General features: G+C 39.6%; 2 long non-coding RNA genes across 6 annotated transcripts in view; one reads left to right on the top strand and one right to left on the bottom strand.

Annotated features, from left to right (window-relative positions):
• The first annotated feature begins 2949 nt into the window (after positions 1-2949).
• On the top strand, positions 2950-5160 carry LOC138741047 (uncharacterized). Its single transcript, XR_011343296.1, has 2 exons — positions 2950-3046; positions 4768-5160. It is a non-coding gene; the product is annotated as an uncharacterized lncRNA (long non-coding RNA).
• The window catches only part of LOC138741045 (uncharacterized), a 39525-nt gene continuing 22864 nt past the window's right edge, over positions 4198-20858 (bottom strand). For 4 of the 5 annotated variants that reach the window (XR_011343293.1, XR_011343291.1, XR_011343290.1 and 1 more), the window contains 3 exons: positions 10955-11225; positions 5337-5485; positions 4198-4361 (listed from right to left, as the gene is read on the bottom strand). This is a non-coding gene — a long non-coding RNA (uncharacterized lncRNA). Of the gene's footprint in view, positions 4362-5336; positions 5486-10954; positions 11226-18211; positions 18457-20858 lie in introns of those variants that run through there. The other variant, XR_011343292.1, reaches the window with a different exon arrangement.

The raw sequence follows: 20858 nt of genomic DNA on the forward strand, positions 1-20858 counted from the left end.
GTTTATTACAAATTCAAAAGCTGATTTCACACTACAATATGCAAGCCCTTCCCAACTATACTTATCAACGCTTGGACTGGTCCTAACTGTCGAAGCGAGGCAACAACTGCACACTTGTAGTTGGTTGCCAGGGCGCCGGTAGCAACTTCTCCACCTCCCCTGACCGGGACATTGGCTGGACTCCAGAAGTTCTTCTTCTTGCTGAGAGATGTTGCCACCTCTCGGAGAGTCTCAAACTTCAGCAGCAGGACCATGGCTTATATTACCCAAAAACTGCTTACCCAAGCACCTATTCCCAGCGCAGCAAGAAAGATAAGGAAGCAAGCTAGCATGCTAGGCTTCTAACGAATAACATAATTTTCAGCTTATCACTTTGAATACAATGGTTTATTTTGCATCAAGGCTAGGCCTCTGACAGTCTGTGACCAAAACAAGCAGGAAGATTAAATGTTCTTGGTACACAGATGTCCTTTCGTCAGATAACAGCATCTCTGGCCCCTCGGTGGAATTTAGCTTATGTCTGCTGATTCTAAAACACAAGCAGGTTCTCAGCCTTGCAGAACCCAGAGCTGCAAGTTTAAAAAAAACAGGTTAGAATCTTCCATTACAGACCCTTCAGAGATGCGACTGGTATCTCCTAGATTGTCCATTTGGTCGGAGCAGGTTTCAGAAAATAGGAGGAACGGACGCATGAAAAGTGGTTTGATGGAATAATAAGGTCAAGCTTCCAAATGTCCTGAATTTTGCGGACAGTGATAAACCAACAGTCCTCAACATTGACCTCAGAGATTTAGAAATGGCTGTGATGTGGATATTCTTGTTCCTGTCACGTGCTGATTCAAATGATGCCTGGCAAAAGCTATGATGTTAGGCAAGCACCCCATTACATTGAAGCATTTCAGCTGCCAGCAATGTCATGTGTTAAAGAAGCATAGTTTTCAACACAATTTAACATGTTGCAGAGCATGAAGTAAGAATGGAAGAAACATTAAAGTTGCTGAAATTTTATTATTAAAAATAATTACAAATTTTAAATTTTAGACATACAACATGATAATAGGCCATTTTGGCCCAAAAGCCCATGACGCCCAATTACACCCAATCAGCCTCCAACCCCCAGTACATTTCGAATGGTGGGAGGAAACAGGACATCCCGGAGGAAACCCATGCAGTCACGGAGAGAATGCAGAAACTTTTTACAGACAGCACGGGATTCGAACCCCGGTCCCGATCGCTAGCGCTGTAAAGGTGTTGTGCTCATTGCTACCCTAATTCCAAGCTATACTTTATAGCATTTGTGGCAGTTCCAAACTAGATATTTAGCATTAGATTTTCAGTGTCAGAGAATATCTTGAGCAAAAATTAGCAATTAGTACATCATTGAATGTTAACACACACCTCCTGCAGTAAAACATATACTTTCAAGGAATGTTTTAGAGGGATTGATTTGTGGGAATAACCTGATGTTCTTAACTCAACCATTTCCCAATCTTGTGCTGGAGAAGGTATACAAAGGAACATGCCAGTGAAGACCGAAGCATTGGGATTTTCCTGTAGAATTGAGCCATTGCAGAAATCCACAAATTGCTGACAATTTAGCCATGACTGTTATAACATCACTGATAATGCTACTCTTGTAGTTTGTACTTGCTTACGTTCTCCAGTACTTCACTTCAGGTCAACATGCATAAAATGTGAGACATGATCATTGATCCAAAATGTCAAAATCATGCATGCTTGGCAAATGCATGGCAGAAATTGTCATGGAAGGGAAGAAAATAATCCCAATGGCAGTCAGTGCTGGCAATAGTTGATCAGGAAACAGCTGTGTTAAGGAAAACTTTTGACATACCAGGTTGATAACCTTTTATCCGAACCAGGAAAATGTCATGGAGTTATGCATAGTATCACACAGAAAGAGGCCCTTGGGGCTATTGAGTCCATGTTGACCGCCAAACATCCATTTTTATACTCTTTCTGCCCTCGTCTATTTTATTCTTCCCATCGCCTCAGCAACTCTCCCAAGATCAATCACTCATCTGTCCATATTTTGACTAATGCAATTGTTATCAATGTCACCTGAAGACCAAAAACCTCATTATCACTTTCCTGGAATTGTTTGAACTCTGACAGTCTGTAACTAAATGTGCACTGAAAATGTAATATGTTGCAATGCAAATTAAAAGAAAAATCTGTCATCCTTGTCACTTTTCCTCTACATTTAATTTCTTTTGAAAAAGCATGCTCACACAGTGGGCCAACATTCATGTCCTTTTGTAATTTGGTGTTAAACTATTTTCTTTATTAATCTTCAAATTATGAGTGCTGCTGTTAGTCGTTGTTGGAATTAACGGGGTGGAGTTGTTGATCTGACCTGCTTGCAAGATTTCTATTGAACACATATGAGAAGGTCACTGATGCACTCTCAGCTAATGAGGATGTCGACTGATGTTGATACATTTTTGTCGCATTATCAGATTCAACAACTGTTCACAGTTAACTTAAATGCCACCCGTCCTCAAATGAAAAAATAATTTTAAGAATAAATATTCATAAATGAACAGCAAAACGCATCTAAAAGGCTGTGATTTTAAGGCTCTCTTTAATTCCCTTAGATTATTTTCAGAATGATGTTTCCCATTTATGTGCACCATTCATTTTAAAATCAACAAAAGGTGAAATTACATGTATTGCTTCCAGCTGCTGAGTTTTAAAAAACTGCATAAATTAAATTTTGGTCGAATATGGCTAATCATTTATCTGAGCGCTGTAGTAACGTAATTTTGACAAAAGGTCAGAAGGAAATATTATCTCAGCTCGCAGTTCCATAAGATGCTGAGTGTTTCCAGCATTTCCTGACTTTTTTTTGCTTTCGTTAGTAAGTTCAATGTCTTAATGATGGTAAGCTGTGGTGTCATGGAAACCATGCAGTTGAGAAAAGGAAGTGGGCACTCTGCTTTTAGACTTGGTAATAGAGTAGTTTCCTATCAGGGACAGATGGAGCTTTGAAGTAGAACATCTAGGCATTGAGTTTAAAAGTGGAAAGGTAATTAAATAATTAATGTTGAAATCCCTTTTGGAAAATGTTGTATTATTTTAGTTGAGTAAGATTTGGAGGCAAAGTAGAATGTTAATTTTACAAGATGACTTAAGGGTCATTATTGACATGAATGATGTTTTAGAAAAAAAACAATGCTCTGTGTTCCTGAATGTTTCAAGTTCACTTCTCAGTTTGACATGAATTTATTGATCTTGGTGGAGGATTGATGAGGTTGAGGTATGTTTTATCAGTCAGTGCCCTCCACTATCGTATGCACCTGTGGTCACAGGCAAAGATCTTCCAGCCTTTCAATCCATGTTAAAGTGAAAACTTAACCAGTTTACTTCATAGGAGGTATTGATTTCCAAACCTTTATGATGCTTATGCCCTATTTGTCTAAGCACTCATCCATTTTCAGTAATGTTAATCATTCTTTGGAGAAGCATGTACACAGAAGGCCTACTTTCAAACTGCCGTCTAAAATGAGGTTAGCAGCCCACTCACATGGTAGTTAGAAAGAGTCTGACCTAGTCAGCGTGGTTTTAGTCCAATCGGGTTCATGACTTACCTCAGAGGTAGTCACGGAACCCAATTAAACTTATATAGATTACCTCCGCTGATGATTTGAACAGGAAAATGGCTGACCCGGTTACTCGGGTGACATCAGCGCTTCCGCGCTAGTGTCACAGGGAAACCCCTGGCTGAAGTGCCTGTAGCAATAGGGGGGAGAGAAGGGTCATTGCCGTGGAGCCCAGAGTGGGGGGTAGAGATCACTGCCGCGAGATAGGGGGGCCTCAATTGGGGGGAGTGATGTCACTGCTATGGGGGGAGAGATCAATGCCACAGTTGGGGAGGGGGATGCCACGATCGGTTGGAGAGAGGTTGCAGTGGGGGGGGAGTGGAGTCAACAAATTGCCACTGCGGTGAACACTACACCGGTTCTCAGTGACAATTCAACGTTTGTAACATTGTGGCAGTGGGACGTTGCCGGGGGGGGGGGTGGGGGTGCAATTGACGGGGTTGGTATCGAGTGACTGATGGGGGGGGTTGTAATTGATGGTGGGTGGGGACTGATGGCCGATGTGGGGTGGGGGGGTAGTGGGGGAGACTGAACATCTTAAAAGGGATATTGTACTTAAAGCTCAGCACATCTCCTCTTCTAAATTTAAAGTTGTGATTTATTTTGCATCTGAGTATCCCTAAAAGCAAATAAACAGAACATCAAACAGCCAGCAAACGCAAGAAAGTGGATTTTCTTGTTATCTTCACTCAGCTGTTCACTTTATTCCACGCTGCTTAGCCAGAGCTTTCCAACGCACATCTGGAAGAGACCAAAGAAATTTAAGAAGAACCTAGCTGTTAATTCAGCTTCTTGCTCAATTCTGTCAATTGCTGAAAGAAATTTACGGCTCACCCCAGTGGAGTGACCACAGCTTCCCCTCTGCTATCCTGGTGGCATTCTCATGGAGGTTGAACAGAACAATGTTCAGGGGTAACATGGAAGTATCTCATAATGACCTAGTTAGTCCTTTCTCTTCCTCCAATTTTACCCTCTCTTCCTTCACAGAATACTAGGAACATCTTTTATTTGGAATATGAATTTAGCTTCCATTTATTGCCCATGTTTAAATATCTTTGAGGTGGTGATGCTGAGCTATGCTCTTGAACTATTGTCAGTCTTCTGGTGAATGCTGTAAAAATAGCAATGTTTTTCCTTGCCTGCATAGTGTCTGCCTTCCAATGGAGCGCACAACATTATTTCCATGCAAGACTGGCCCTGCCCTTAGAACTGGGCATTATGGACTTGGGAGATGTTGTCAGAGGACCCAAGACCTCTGGAGTTGGAATATAAACCTGTCAAAGTGAGTGAGCAGTGAAGGAATTAAATATTCAGGATTTTGAATGGTACAAAAAGCATAAAAATACTAGTAATCCACAAGAATAATCACATGACCAACAAGCCAGTCTTGAGGAATGTTGGCAGCTCTTATCATCAGGGATGTCTGGCATTGATAATACCAACTCTCTTTGTTAGCTTTGTGCAGGCAAAAGGAAATTTTGTGTAATATTACATTTTCTGTATCGTTGCATGACAATAAAAGGAAATTTTAATCTTGAAATTTAGCATAATTTATCATTGATACCTTCAAAAAAATTTATATTCACTTAAAATTGCACAGATACAAGTTGTTTTGCCTAATTGTCCATGTATCATACTAAAATCCCTTTGCACGTTTTGTATCTAAATCCAACTATCAGAGTGTGAATTGAAGAAACCACCCATTTTTCACTTCACCTGCAGTTGTTTCTTCATTTGCTGCCTGGGCTTAAAAAAAAATCACATTCTCAGCCCTCTCTGGGAAAGAAATTTCTCGTGAATCTTGTATTTATGACTCCTGGCTCTGTTTTGGCCACGGAGATTTGATCTTCGCTGCTTTTCACAATCTGTGGGTTTGGAGGATGAAAAGATATTAAAATGACTTGGGTGGTTAATTTTATCACATATGGAAAGCAGTGGAGGATACGGAAAATAATGTAAAATGCCATCTAATCACACACTTGCTCTTTTTACACAGAACACAGACAAACCTTCTTGAATTCAAATAAACTCCCCATGAACTCGCACAACACACAAACTTTAAATCTTTTGAGAATTGCTTGAATAATTAATAATGTGGTTCTGCATTGCCTTAAACGATTATGACAGCAACTTGATAAAAGTTCATCGTGGATCACAGATGCATTAAAGTAACAGTTTTACAAAGTATTTTTATTAAAAAATGAAGCAACCATATATTAAGCTTTGACGTGCCTTGCTTTGATTCAACAAAAAAAAATTATGTGGAGAGTTATTAGAGACAGCTGCTTTCAATGCCCACTGGAGGTCAGAGATAAAATGCACTTCAGTGGAGGCTGGAGCGTAATATCTTTTTTTTTCTATCAACATGTGATTTCTAAGATTTCCTTTCATTCCACGGTCTTTATATTTGTTAATATATTTTGATTACAATTCTTACTGCCTTTTGCTCTTGTTCGTCAAGGAACTTCATACTTCCCTTCTGATCCATATATTAAAATCCAGATAAAATAAGGTCTCTTGGGTGTAATCAGTTTCCTTCCAGCATTCAAAAATAAGGGGTCTTCTCAGATCATTCAACCATCCATCCTTCCAAAGAGTTTGCAAATTTCTCCTCCTCTCATGATGTTTCGCAGGCTTAAGTGCACAATTTCCTCTGTAATAAAGAAAGTTATGACGTACATGTGGTGCACTGTTAGCCAGAACCAGACACACACAAGGTAAAGACTGAACAACAGGCTTTAATCCACAAAAACCCCCACAGAGCCAGGCTGGCTGTGGCTGCAGCAACTCAGTGTGAAGCCTTGGGAGGCCGGCGCAGGCTTATATCCCGGAGGGTGATTGACACCCTGTCTGGGTGGGGCTTAATCCATTTAGGCCGACTGATTGGCAGCCGGCCAGGTGTTGTCCTGTCCCCTTACACTCCTGCAGGTACTGAGGTTGCCCCCTGCAGTAGGCCGGAGGTATACCACCACAGTACATCAGCTTTTGGTCACAAAATTCAGCTGTGCAATGTCAATCCATTGTTTGAGGGTAACAGGAAGGATTTATCTCCATAGTAGTGAAGCGTGGGCTGTGCTGGCTGCCGCAACGCAAGGATGTTTGCCCAACTGATGCCATGCATTAGTTCAACAAATGACTGCATTGTCCACTAGTTCCAGCTGATATTCCAGTCAAATCCCTGCGCTAACCTGCTTTTACTCTCATGAAACTTCAAACGTTAAAGGTTAACTGACTTCCACCCCAGTTCTGTGTGTCCTGCAGTGCTGAAGAACCCAACATGGGATCAGTAGTCTCTGGTACAGGCGTGGGAGGAAGTGCTTGATGTTGCGGACAGATGTGTAATTTAGATAGTGGCACGTCCCTTTTATAGTTTTTGCTGGCTCTCTTCATGACACTCACAAAGAGAATTTAGTTTGTCAGTGCTATTCTGCATGCCCTTTCTGTATTTGGCACAGCTGAGGCCAGGGATTCCAAAAAGTCAATGAAGATGCATGGTTTCACGGAGACATTGAGATTAATGTCAAAGTGTCCCCTCTGTCCAAGTGGTCATTTCCCAGATGGAGTGTAGTATGAGACATGTGAATGAAGTTTAAAATAAAAGCAGAAAATGGTGGAATGACTCAAAATGGTGGAATGACATTTGTGGGAAAACAGTTAATATTTCAGGACAAACAGTATTTTCAGTTCTTATTTAAGATTTCCAGTTTTCAATTTATATGTGAATGAAATAGCCCACCCTTTGGAGCTGACAAAGATAACCTTGCGCAATGGAACTCTCTGTCAGTAGTACTTAAAGAAATCACCTGCTATTTATAGGTGAGTGATATTAAAGCATATCAGTTTAACTCTTTGAAAATTGTATCTGGACCATTACAAATTGACAAGAAGTGGAGGAGGAAAGAGCAAAGGGCTTCAGGAAGTAACTTTTCTATCTGAGGCATGGGAAAGATTGAAGCAAAAGTCCCTCCCCTCAGGATGATATCTCAGTTGCCTGGTGTTATTGGAGGCCAGCCTGTAGACTGCTGTGAGATTCTAAAAGCCCTTCTTAACACCAGTGTCCAAAGCCATGACGAAGTGTGAGATCATGCAGGTCAAGTAATATTTTCTGTGTAACACTAAAATCTAAGGCACAGGCTATAAGACAGTGTGTGCTCCTCGCATCTACAAGTGAATTATTAAAATTGTCTGATACTTCGATGTGTGACAGAATTTTTAGAGGTGGTTTGGGAGGAATTGTTAGAGCAACTTGCACACACACATTTTAATACACAGAATATTTGCAGGACTTTTGCAGAATGCTTTTTGCAGGAGGCAACAAAGTATCGACAGCAGCTTGCCTGGGAGAGCATGTGCTCTTTGCAGGCAGAGGAGAAGTGTTTTGCTCTCAGAGAGGGACGGTGTGAAACAGAGAGGAGAGAGACAGAAATCCATTCCAGAGGGACAAGCTGGCAAACTTTGGAAGGCTGCCTGGTCAAAGGAGAAGACTGGAGGTGTGAAAAATGACCTGAAAGAAAGAGGATCATCTGGGGAACCCTGAAGGGGACAAGTTTCGTCAGCAAGACTGATTGAGAAGGAATCAGTTGCAGATGTCCTGGAAAAGGAATCTCTCTCTCTGAAAACCAGCAAGAACCCTCCTGAGTGGTAACCATTTGCCTATTAAGCACCAATAACTGGTGAACTTTGTTAATGCTAACTTCTGTGCCCAGTACAAGAATTGCCTGCAACGAGTGAGATTGGACTGTGATCCAAAGGACTTTTCTAATCTTAAATATACATTACACACACCTGCGCTTTGTATTAGAGGGGGGATTAAGTAGTTAGGTTGGTTAAGTAATAAGTTAAAGTTTAATTCTGTTTTCTTGTTCAACTATAATTAAAAACAATCCTTGTTTAAGTAACCCTGTGTTGTGGTGCATATCTATCGCTGCTGATTTTCGGGGTCCTCTGGAATCCTTCGAAATGGAACCCTCCAAGCTCCTTGTTGTTACACATTAACATTCTGGTAGAACCATCAATAGATAAAACATTTCAGTTTGCACATCTGTCAACCATCTCCAATAGGAGGGGTCTGTCATTCCCTTACACCTCTCTGGGATTGACATTGTATGCAAGTTAGCACCAGAGATGATTTTTCCCCATACACTCACTGTTGGACTCATATTCATTTTTATTTTCTACTTGTAGGCCAATCTATACAAAATTCAAATGATCAGTTTCTACTGAGCAGTAAATGTGAGTGTTTCTTCATCTTTACTTCTACCTTGTTCTCATGCCACCTAGTACGGCCTCAGTTCTTTTATACCCATGAGGTAATGAGAAGTATTGGTCTGTCAGTCAAAATTCATGTTCACAACATCAGAATAGGTGAGGAGAAAGTAGGATATATAATAAGGAAATGGTGAAAGCCTATCATCATCTCTGTTCCAATAACTGCTGTTGGCCATCAACATATCTTAACTATTGCAACAATGATCTGTCATCCTCCAATGGAATAAGATCATAAAAATGCATTTATTCCCCATCAGTTACATGCTGTTGACATGACATATATGTCATTGGTGAGAACAGGAATGCTGGTGAGAGTTGGTTTGAATATTGTGCTTTCATTAATTACAGTAACTAGCTTTTCCATGGTCACTCCTTGGATATGTATTTAAGGCCTGGAGGTAGTATGTGAAAGTTAGAATGTTGATCTGATTGTTACAGATTATTAGACAGTGAATGATATTGTCTGGAGATTTGCTTACTTACACTGGATCATGTTTTGCAGGTCATTGAACTTTTTAGAGAACTGTGCCCAGATTCATGAGTGTTAACTTCTCTGAATAACCAACACCCTCTCATTGGCTTTTGAACAAATATCTGGAAAGTTTCCGGCTCCTCTTTTGCGCTTGATCAAATCCTCCATAGTAGCATCTAAAGATGGTGGATTATATTCAATGCATTGTGTGCCATGTATTTCCTGGCAAGCACAATCCTTTCTGCCATCTACTGCAATGCAGTAGATCTCCTTTCAAGAGGTCCTGCCTAACTTTAACCTAAAATCTCGTTGGACTCTCTGGTGGGATGCTGGTAAATGCACGAAAGCGAGGAACCTTTCGAATGGACAAGACCGGCAGCTTTGCATCCTGTCTGGACTTGGGTTGGTCACAATGTGAGCCCTACTCCTATTTTCAGGGGTAATCCTTTATATCTCTGCGTGTTTCTTATTTGACAACAGCTATCAACTAAAAGCACAGACACATTCGACCATGGAATGATGTATTGAAGTTGGAGCAAGCAAATCTGCTTCTACTGAGTGGTGGGACATGATTCATTCATCATGTTAATAAATTCCCAACCTCAACTTGTCACTATGAGGAGATACTAAAGAATACCTCCTTATGGAGCAAGTAATAGAAGGTATGAAGCAGTTATTCAGTCTGAACAAACTGAATTGAAAAGACAATGTCAAGTAGCCTGTATATTCTTATAGGTATTTAGTGTAGGTTGAGTATAACGTACAAACCATGAACTAAGTAAAATCTCACACAAAATTAACAGAATTCATTCAAAAGACAATAAATATACTGGATTGATTATAGCAATATTTTCAGTTTGGAATGCTTCTTGAATTGTGTGAGAAAAATATACTTTTTTAATGAATTTAATCAAATCTATTCTCCAGTATTGAACGTCTAGATCATAAGAAGATATGCAGTATCTGGGGTCTGTAAACAGCTTTATGTTTGTGAGTCTGCCAGTGGATCTTGTTGTTTCCCTTATTTTCCAATTTTGTTCATTACGTTCATCATTTCTTTTTGCCAGTTGATTCTGCTTTTCTTCTGAAGTATTTGCAGAAATCCTACATGGCAAGCCATTTCAAACAACAGAGACTAAATCAATATGGACAGCTTTGGAAAGTGGATCCCACTTGAAACTGGTGGGGATTTTTCCTATATGGTGGAAATTGGGAAGTTATTAGCCATCAGCTCTGTTTGAATTAAATCTCTGATGCAATGGAATAATCTTTTCTCCTTGGCAGCTCATGATAAGCATGTGTGCAAAAAAATTGTACAATATTCTTCACTGCTTCTGAAATGTGGTTTCATTTGCTTCAGTGAAGAGTAGATATATATTGTGCGGATATTTTTATATTGTGTTTTTCCAGAGATGAAGATCCACTCCAATTTGGAAAGTCAATAGCATTTTTTGAAGTTCTTCTTCAACTCTCTGGCTGATGAAATGGTTTAAAGTTCTTACTATAAATTAAGCATGTGTTAAAATCCGATCTTATCTTATACATCTACCAAAAGCCTTACCAGCTAGCATTAACCAGGAAATGGAAAACTTGCCCTCAATGTGCTCCTTCCATGACCTCCACTCTGACTTTCCTGGAGATGGATGATCACATCTGGTGGATTCAATGTAGTCTATGTGGACTATTTCATGGAATGCAAATATACTAATTTCCTGTTCTACAATGGCTTTGACTCGAACAGTTTCAATGATACACATGTGAGGAGATTGAAGAGCAGGTGCAGGCTGAATTGTCATTCCATCTGTGCTTTAATCTACCCCAGTACTTGACCCTTGTCTGGTGAATGGCTCCTTTAGTGAAAATTGCTAGACAAGCAAAGAGAAGAAGAGCAAAGACAAATTAAAAATTGCAATGATTAGTTTTGGATCGTTTAAGTGAATCGGAGGACAGAATCATGTGGAGACATTTCCAATGATGCCACTTCCAAGAGAGGCATTATTCCAGTCATTTGTGAAGTATGTGTGATAGTTATTATTTATTTATTTTAACTGATCTTAAATGAAAGCAATAATAGTAGAGGATACCAGAACAGTCAATATCGATAGGGAATTTCAAAAGGGCATTGCAGTAACTATATGGCACTGTGCCAAACTTGTAATAAAATAATTTTTTAATACAAATAAAGGACAGGCAGTGAATTCTTCTAACACTTAATCCATTAAAAATTATCCTTGTGTTCACATTCAACAGTCAATATTTTGAGGAGTTATGAAAATAGAATACAAATGACAAATTTATGATTGAAGGCAAATACTTGTGTGTTTGTGTTTAGAGTATGTTGTTGAATTATATCTCCCCAGTTTTTTAATTGTTTAAATTTTTTAAAATTTAGATATACAGCAGAGGAACAGCTCATTTTAGCCCACGAGCCTGTGCCGCCCAATTACACCCAATTAACCTGCCCACCCGGTATTTTTCGAATGGTGGGAGGAAACCAGAGCCCCCAAGAAGAATGTATAAACTCCTTACAGACAGCAATGAATTCGAACCCCGGTTCTGATTACTGGTGTTGTCACAGAATTGAGCTAACCACAATACTAACTGTGGCGCAATTGAGGATGGACAATGAATGCTGACCACATCGGTAACTCCTTCATCCCCTAAAGAATAAACAGACTCACGCAGATCATGAACGTCCATCCAAATTCTTTACTTAATTGCAATCCATGGTAAATAAGATAATGCAGAAAATTAGCATCATGGTGAGAGCAAATCAATTGCAACATCAGTGATCAGGATTCTTATCTACCGCTATCTGAACGGAGTTTGTACATTCTCCTCGTGTCTGCGTAGGTTTCCTCCAGGAGTTCTAGTTTCCACTACATTCCAAAGACATAGATGATTTATGGGTTAATTGGTTACATGGGTGTATTTGGATGGCACGGGCTCATGGGCGGGGGCATGTTACTGTGCTATATCTCTAAACTGAACTAAACTTGAAGGAACTTAGAAAGCAAAACTTAGAAATCACTGTTTGCAGATCGACATATTAGAACGAAACACAAGAGTGTCGCATTAAAGTAAAAATTTGAAAAACTGTACGCAAAAAGGAAATGCTGCAAATAAGAAATTCATCTCCCCTCAGCTGAGTATTTCCAGCAATTTTTTTGTATTTGCTGTGTGAATCATATTTTATACATCACAGGAACATTTAATCCATAGAAATAGATTGAAGGTCCAATCAACTGCTGGGCCATGGAATTTTGTGCACACACAAGTGCACTAATTGTTAGATAATCTATTTGTAGCAGACATGTCAAAACTTTCACTCAATTTGAAGAGCAAATGCTTTTAGTTCATATGTCAAGTGAAATTTTGACTTTTTGTATAATTAAGCATAATTTTAAACCTCTGTTATACATTTAGCAGCAGGATACCAGAATACTACAACATCTATTGAGGATTCCTGTGGATAATGGGTAATTACAATTTCCATTGAAACTTCAAGATTTCTCTAATTTGGTCAAAATATGAATAAATTAAACAAAACCATTTATGTTCTCTCAAAATGATCATGAAACAAGCATTGTAAATCAATATTTTCTCAGATGTGCTGCCAGCTATCTGTATGTTTGGTGCAAAATTGTGAGATTTTTTAAAGAAATAGTTGGACAGCATATTGCATGACAAACAGAATCTGTGGCTGGAACTCAATGGGCCAAGCAGCTTTAATGGAAGGAAAGGAATGGTAAAATGCACTGCAGAATAAACTGACCTCGATACTTCCGTTGATGGTGTCAAAGGAGTTTGTACGTTCTCCTTGTGTCTGTGTGGGTTTCCTCTGGGTGCTCTGGTTTCTTCTCACGTTCCAAAAAAATAGGGGCTTGTAGGTTAATTGGTCAACTGGAAAACTGGACCAATGCACGAATATGCTGCAGAAACTCAGCAACAATAAAGCGACAGAGAGTCGCCATTCTGAGTCAAAAGCTTTCCTGACGAGCGGTCCTTATGAAGGGGTTTCAGCCAGAAATATCGTCTGTTTGTTGCTTTCCATATGTGCTGCCTGTCCCAATGAATTCTTCCAGCCCTTTGGGTTGATGTTTCTACTTCTTCGATGAAATTGAGCAGCAAGTTATTTTTTTTTAAATATGCAAGGATCTCCAAATGTCTGACCATGGATCATTCGTGTTTACCATTGGTTACTTTGTCTGAGGGCTAGGTATCATGACAATCATCTCTGTGCCAGAATCATTCTGTGGCAAATGCTGGAAAGTGCTTCAGATTAGATTTAGATTACAGATTTATTGTCAGAGTACCTCACATACAACCCTGAGATTCCTTTTTCCAGCAGACCTGGCAGAATTACCACTAAGTGGCAGTGAAAAAAATAAACGGTACCCAGCGTAAAACATGCAAACAAAACAAATGAACTGCAAACAAGCTGACTGTGTAATACAGAATGAACTTTGCCTAACAGTTTTGAATTTTGTGCCTTCCCTTTGTTATCTCAGGCATCTGGAACTAGCAATCTGGTAGAATGGGTAAAGAAAGGAATGATGTCTGTCTGACCCTACTTGCACCACACAGTGCCTCCACATTTTGTTTGCTTTTGAGATGCAAGTACTTTTACTTGTAATATTTTTCTTGAAATTAATGAACTAAAATGCTCTTGAGGTGTTTGCAAAGAGTTTATTTCATTGAACCAAGGCTGAGTTCAAAATGAGAAAAATGATCCTGTTCAGAAAACTGGGGAATCGTTATGCAGTGAATGACTAATTTATTCCTCATTGTTTTGACAATGGCGGCAATGTTACATCGATCATATCAAGGAGAAAGGAAGAGTTATAGCTCTGCTAGCAGTGGAGTACAACAAATTCATATCTCAATTATCTTGCAATGGGGTCCAATGGAGGTGTTAAACAAAGCAGTTTTGATAACGTCAGGGAAAATAGCAATAATGTGAAATGCAATTTAGTATATTATCAGTGCAGAATCAATATTAGTAAACCTCTATTATGTTTTTCTCAGAAAGTTAATAAATTCCAGAAAACATTTGTGTGAGTCTAATCATTTATTTGGACTGGTCAAAACCAGAGTTGCGGGAGCCCCAATGTTCCATTTTCAGAATTTATGACTGATAAAAAGGACTCATTGTGATAGAACAGATTCTATCACCAATGTGTATATGTACATATGTACAGATGGTAGTGTAGGATGACTGTGATTGGCTGAGAGTGTAGCCACACCTATTGGCAAGGATTGCTCCTTGCCAGACCAGGTCGACCTACTTGTGATATGCTCCAGTCTTTTAGTTTGGATCAACAATCTTTGGTTCTTTCAACGCGCATTACACTCGTTAATAAACATTCTCTTAAATTAAAATTCAGCTAAGTCCATGGAGGGTTTGGAATACTCCAAAGTAGATTTATAGACTCACAAAGAGCATTTACTCATAATTTCAGTTACCTTACATTAATCATTGTGCATGTGGAATGTGAGTTCTGATATACCTCCATTTTCTGAATGTCCTTTGTTCAACACACAAAGCCAGAATGTGAAACCTAATTGCACCATTGACTGTTGGAAAGACAGGATTAATATCACCTTTTCGTCTGATGCAACTATTATCATGAGATCATTTCTCTGAAAATCAAACTTAAATCATGGAATGGACAATTTTTCAGAGATGAGATTTTTGGGGATGGGAAGCCTCCAGCTTTCGGAAACTCCTATATTTAAAAACCCAAAATTATAACCAACACAAATGAAATAATATGTGGAGTTTTGAGAAAATTCTCAAATTTAAGAGAGTATATTTATCAAAAATATTCATCTGAGAAACCATGATTTGAAATAAAAAGTTTAAAAAAAAACTGCTGGATGTGCCAAGGTTTTCCCTTTTTCATTTCACCGGGAGAATGGTGTGTGTGTGTGTACGCATACATTCATATTTTGTCCATGCAATGATTGGGAAGATTAAATGCCAAGTTATTAATGACCTCATTAACAGCCAAAGTACACGGTGGGTTGATGGGAGCTACTGAATTCTATCCATTGTGATGCCAGGCTTGCATTAATTTTGTCAAAGTGAAGCCATTCCATCCTTGAAGGATTTTAAAAGGCTATTTTTAACTGTTCTTTTGTGCTGTAGGAATAGACCACGATGAGTCCAACTAGGCTACAAGAGTCTGATTGCTGTGCGTGTGTGGGGGAGGGGGGCAAGGGGGGACGGGACTGCTCTTGCATGTTGAGGTTTTCAGGCTTTTGCCTGAAGGGGGCAGTGAAAAGAAGTTATGACCTCCTTTTGATGAAAGCTGCCTTTCATTAGGGCACCATCTCAGACGTCTGCAATGATCCCTGTGATGGATCTGGCTAATCTTCAAGAAGTGAAAAGATTGCTGGAGCCTTGCCAAAGGACTTTTCACCCTCATTGCCAATCACAGTCATCCTACACTACCATCCGTACATATGTAGATATTCCCTTCATATTCAAATACAAGCCACAAAGTTTTTGGTTGATTAGTACATCATGGTTGGTACATCATGGTTGGTACCAACTCTTGGACCGAAAGAACTGTTTTTTAAAATTATTTAGATGTACAGCGCAGTAACAGGCTCAGGAGCCCATGCTGCTCAAATATGCCAATTTATCTACAATCCCTGTATGTTTATGAAGGGTAGGAGGAAACCAGAGATTGTATGCAGACACCAGGAGAACATACAAGCTCCTGAGAGTCAGCAGTGGATTTGAACCTGGATTGCTGGCCCTTTAATAGTGTTGTGCTCGCTGCTATACTAATCGAGCAAGAGAATTATGTACACCGTGTGAAGTTCAGGTTAACAGACCCCATGGTTAAAGTGCACAGTTGGATAGGGTGGGAATTGAACACACTTCCTTGATGTTATTAGCGCCACATCTGACCAGCTGAGCTAACCGTAGTGCTCAACTGTTCTTCTGCTGTACTGTTCTCTTGTTCTATATTCAGTGACCTGATTTGGATCATCCACAGAGACACATGAAAGTGCACCAATGCCTCCACTGCTTAAGAAGGTTAAAAAAGTTTGACACATGGCCCATCTCCCTTAATGACTACTACAGGTGCACTATCAAAAGCAACCCTGCTGGATGCATTGAAGGATGGTAAAGGAGCTGCTCTGCTCAAGATCAGATGAACCTGCAGAGGGTGATGAATGCAGCTTAGATCATCACACAAATATCTCTCCCCTCCATCACTTCCCACTCCCTCGTAAATGCAGCCAACGAACAAAGACCCGTCTTCTTCTTTTCTTTTCTTCTTTGGCTTGGCTTCGCGGACGAAGATTTATGGAGGGGTAATGTCCACGTCAGCTGCAGGCTCGTTTGTGGCTGACAAGTCCGATGCGGGACAGACCCGTAGCACCCTATAAACACTCTCTTCTCTCTCTTCTCAGTGAGAAGGTTCAAGAGTTGTTAAAATTTGCATTTTTGTGATCTCCAGGCATTGATGTTAGGAGAGGTAACAAAACATAACTGATTTATTTGTATTAAAGCACCAGCTCTGAGCTGGGGCCAGGGAGAGAGACACCCGAGGTTGTCAGACCTCATACCAGATAAACCAATTAATACCCACTATCAGCTTATGCAAAGCTGTCTGAATTAACTACTGCAGCCAGGGTTCCTGGGTAAAGAAGCATTCAAGTGGCCTCACTGAGCAGATAATAGCTTACGGCACAGAGGCGCGCATGTCTCGCCCCATTCAGTCAAACAGTCAACAAGCAAGCCCATTCATAAAACAGCTTCCCACTCAAACACAGCTCTACGGGTTTCACAACCTGTCAAACATGGTTTGAATTGTCAGTGGCTGTAAAACACGCCCAGTGACTCTAATGGCACCAGGCCAGTCCCATCCTAGGATTGTTTCTGTCCAGAAGTTTCACTCACCATTGTTAACTTTAATGGTTTAAAATATTGGAGAAACTATCCATCTGCATATGATGCTTGAAGATCAGATACCAAGCAAGCAGAAAACGGGTGTCTGTGTATTTTGGGAGCAAATCTTCCAGACCACTGTTAATTTGTATGCAAGAAGGATATCTTGTAATTATGACTTGTACATGTGAATATGTGACTACTGTCAAACCATTTTCCTGTCTTTAGAAAGGAGATATGCAAGATGTAAAACATAAGCTTGTAACAATGAGTTCAAAGAGATGTCTATCAAATTTGTATGTAAGAATATGCCTTAAATATTGTGCCTTCCTACTGTACCTTTGAATGAGATTCACGATAGTGACTGTCTACCTAGCCTTAATACTATTCATTCCCACCAAATAAAATTTGTGTCTTATTTTGTGGTTCTGCTGTGTATTTTTGGACCCTCACAGGGGGCGCAATTATTACATTGCCGTAGTTGAAGAGTTCACCAACAGCTTCAAAAGACAAAATCATCCATACGGTCAATAAGCTTCTCATTGAACCTCTCAATCGTGATCTTGTACTGCCCCCAATCTGCCCTTTCAATGCTAGTCGCTGTGTTATGATCATACTCTTCTCCTTGTACCGCTGTATGCATGTTAGAACTGACTTGCTGGACAGCTTATAACATAGACTTGTACTGGGTATAATGTGACAAAAACACTTGAACGAGGATCCTTTCATGTTGTAGTGAGGCAGGTGATGGCTGAAGAGGTTTTGGGTTAATTCAACATGCAACTGAATAGAAAAATAACTTTGGACAGGAACAATATGATTCCATTTGAAAGGTCACTAGGTAACGTGGTTAAAGGTATATTGCAGAACACCTGTCAAAATCATCCCGCTTCCCTCAGGGATGTGATATTCCATTTCATTCGATATCCATTATGTACTCACCTAGCCCATGAGGATCATCTACTCCCCAATTCTATTTCTGTTAAACTGTGACCAATCCAATTTTACTTTCTGGAATTTTATAGATTCCCTCTTCTCAGAAATTTCTCTTCCTTTTCAAACTGATTATTTTCACTGTCAAACTCCACACCCTTGCAAACATCCATTTGATGAGAGACTCACAAAGAATTCATTGCCTGTTAATGAAAAGTCATCAACTAAAATGTTGATAGAATTTCTCAATCCATATTTGTTGCCTGATTAGAATATTACCAGCATTTTCTATTTTTTTTTAAATTGTGTAAATTAGTTGTTAACAATAGTTGAATGTGATGCATTCTGGAAAAGAACACAGACAATCAAGTTCTAATTGGTTAAATAGTGGTTAAATTGATTTCAATATAACTGCTTCACATTTGTCCAGTGACTCCAGCATCTACAAACATTCTTCATTAATTTTATCCGTCCTGAAGTGGGCATGCTCCCCCTGAATGTGGGTGTCATTCTTACAGTATCCATTGTGACACACTGGCAGTGACTCAATGAAACTTGCAGATAATTGACAGGTCCACTGTTAAATAAGAAGGAAAGATATAATTCACAAACAATAGGAAAGGCCCGTCACATCGCCAAAAGCTGAAAGTGACAGTGTGCAATGACAAAGGCAGGGAATATGAAGCAAAAGGAAGTAACAAGACTCTGCCTTGTATTAATCTTGCACTGAAGTGGTCTGGAAAAATTAACCACGCAAGTTGTTTTGTTTCCAAATAGATTTGTTGTTGCACTGGAGCATTATGTTCGGTATAAAATTAGAATAACATTAATACTAATGGCATCAGTCCTCACAAGAGTAATCCTCACAGTGACTAATATCTGCATAATATTGTCTTCAATAAGTCAGGCGGACCGTTAATATATAATGAGCTTTCCTTCTGTTCCCTGTGGGTTTCTCCGAGTGATGGTTGAAGGCAGCCAGTAATGAATTACAAATGTAGCTTTATCTTGCACAGTATTTGTAGTGGAGCCATTAAATCGTTTAAAGGATAGTCAATCAGGGCAGAATTGGCAGAATGGAGAGTTTGTGTTCATATTTATTGCGAGCCAGATTTCACCATATTGATTGTGAAATATTGCAAACATGTCTGTGTTTTATTAACTGCTTGAACCTGGATATCTTTACAACATCTTAAATGAATTTAGGCATCAACTTCCAAAGCATTTGTGATGGTCCAGTTTTAAGCCATCCTGTTTGAAATGACCTCTTCAATTCCCTTTGGTACAAGCCAAGATATCATTTGAACCAGGACGTGTTATCGTGGATGTCAGCTTCCAGCAGCAGGAGCACCCGGTCTGCCGACCTTGCCCAGATCTGGTCCTAACAAGCCAGCTGCCACCTGAGTGAGGTCAACAAAATTAGCCAATTTAATGGGTGCTCTCAATTGCTGTGGCTTCTGGTAGTAATTCTTGCTTGGTGTTGCATTCTAGTAATGTGCTCCAAAGGCGAGGTTGTAAATGTCTCTGTAGATTCATGAGAGGCGAAAGACGCTCGATATTTAATAGCAGAGTTGCAACTTGGTCTTTACTTGAAAAAGGCACGATTTATAATTATAAAACTCTAATTACCCCTGTGTCTCATGTTTGCTCTGTTATTAAACTGTACAGTAGCTGGTTTTATTGAAAAACACTTTTAGCATGTAGACTTCACATTCATTCAACCGCAATGTAAACATTCCCCAATTGAAGATTTAAGTTAAGCAATGTTTTAATGAGGTGACTGTATTGCTGGCCACAAAGCCAATGAAACCTTAATAACAGAATAATATTTTAAGCACGTAAACACTGAAAAAGAAAATAAGTGCAGTTGAGATGCTGTAAATATTAAGCTTTAGATCAATATTTTCAACTACTGCTTGTAGTTTTCGGGATAGAATATGTTTCACAGTTATAGATTTACCATAGAAGTAAAAATTCTCACATGGGCAAAACCACAGTCCAATTAACATATCTAATAGAGAAAATTGATGATTGACATCATTTGACCTCAAAGTAGAAACATAGCAGAGTTGCAGCCCACTTTGTCCATTCTCCACTAGATAAGATACAGATTTTCAGATTGATTTGTTGCTTGTAGGTGACAGCACATCAACTGCTCACTAGGAACTTCTTAGGGAAGCATAATGCTATTATAGGACTAGCGACACAGGTTTGAATCCGGCGTTGTTTGCAAGTATTGTTAGGTCTGCTTTGTTCATGAATGAGTGAGACAAACACCAGACTGATTCGAAATCAGGGTTCTTTGTTCTTTATTACCGGATTGTAACACTTGCGACTAACAATGTTAGTCGGAGAATGCATTCTGCCGTTATCAGCAAAATGGTGATTTTTTATACCCTTGGATACGTGCTTAGAACATCATCATATCATTACTTGTCCAATGACTAAAACTGTTGCTATCCTTTCCCTGCTAGCTTCCTGCCTCTCAATCCATCAATGTCTCTCTTATCTTGTAAGTACAAGGATGCATTCACATCTTGTTACAGCCCTGCACAGGGTAACTCCTTACACATTCCCATCTCATGATGTTTTACCTAACAGGAGTACAAGGACACCTCCCCTTCTTGTTACAGTATGTCCGTTCTCTCCGTGCCGG

This window comes from Narcine bancroftii, chromosome 8, assembly GCF_036971445.1.
Source record: "Narcine bancroftii isolate sNarBan1 chromosome 8, sNarBan1.hap1, whole genome shotgun sequence".
Lineage (NCBI taxonomy): Eukaryota > Metazoa > Chordata > Chondrichthyes > Torpediniformes > Narcinidae > Narcine > Narcine bancroftii.